This window comes from Gavialis gangeticus, unplaced genomic scaffold (assembly GCF_001723915.1).
Source record: "Gavialis gangeticus isolate Ggan-Ray unplaced genomic scaffold, GavGan_comp1, whole genome shotgun sequence".
In the NCBI taxonomy this organism is placed as follows: Eukaryota; Metazoa; Chordata; order Crocodylia; family Gavialidae; genus Gavialis; species Gavialis gangeticus.
In genome coordinates this window covers 35105791-35106972 of record NW_017729027.1, presented here as the reverse complement: position 1 = coordinate 35106972, position 1182 = coordinate 35105791, and positions in this window count along the sequence as shown.

The following is a 1182-nucleotide window of genomic DNA, read 5'->3' as shown; positions in this document are numbered from 1 at the left end:
AGTTATCTTACCAAAGAAACAGTATTCTGAGACTTGAATCATGAATGAAGTCCCACTGTGTTATGCATTGTACAAGCATTTCACTGGAGATAGTACCTCACCTGAAGATCTTACAGCCTCAGTCACCAGAAAATTAATCAAGCGCAAGTAACAACTAAAGGGAAAGGGGGAAGGAAGAGAACAGCATTGCGACAGGAGTATGACATCATGTAGACTGTGTGTACAATAGCTTGCTCTTAGTAATTTAATTTTTAAGTATTGGATATAAATAAACAACTAAAAATAGCAATAGTAAATTCTACTATGGCGGTCTACTTAACCATCCATGACATGCTTACTTTCTCCCAAGAATTTAGTTCCTCAGGCGAAGTTTCTCAACTTCAGATCAGAATTGACTGTTAGGATATTCAGGATGCCTGGTTAAATGGACAATGGGGGCACATCCAGATGGGGACACACGTGCGGTTTCCAGTGTTTCAGACCTGTTTCAGGCACCACAAACCACACATGGCACATGTGCAAACATATTCTGTGCTGCAAATTTGCAGTGCAGCACCAAAATTTGATACCAGGAACTCCTGGTATCAAAAAACAAAACAGAGGAGTGCACCAGAAGTGTGTGCCAGAGCAACTGGAGGCTGGGTCTTCCGTTGCTTTAGGTATCCCCCAGCTCCTCCAGCATGCTGGGAGCCAGGAGGAATGGGGAAACCACCATTTTCCTGAAGCAGGGCCTTTTGCCCCACACTAAGCCCCACATGCAGGGGCGTGTGCAGCAGCAGAAAGCAGCAGCACAAGTTTGTGCCACTGCCATTTTTGCCATGGCAAACACACAATGTGGCAACTCACTCAAGAAGTAAAGGGAAACTCCTAGTGGGACTTATTGCAAGTGCTTTAGGTACAGCTCTGGAAACTCTAAGCTAGCTTTTTACAAAGCAGTCAGGCCACTATATGTGAAATTTCTCATAAAAATATGAAATTTTTAACCTACCAACACCGGAGACTGGCGTTGTTCTCTTCATAGCGTGCGATTTTTCCTGTCACCAGGAAAATGACCCATATTTTCATTACATTCAGGGTCATCTTGTATTTGAGTAAATACAGTATATAGGAAACATAACTCTTTATGGAGCAAGGTATATTACTAAACAAAACTTTATGTTTTTTGGCAGAATGAAGGCTTGA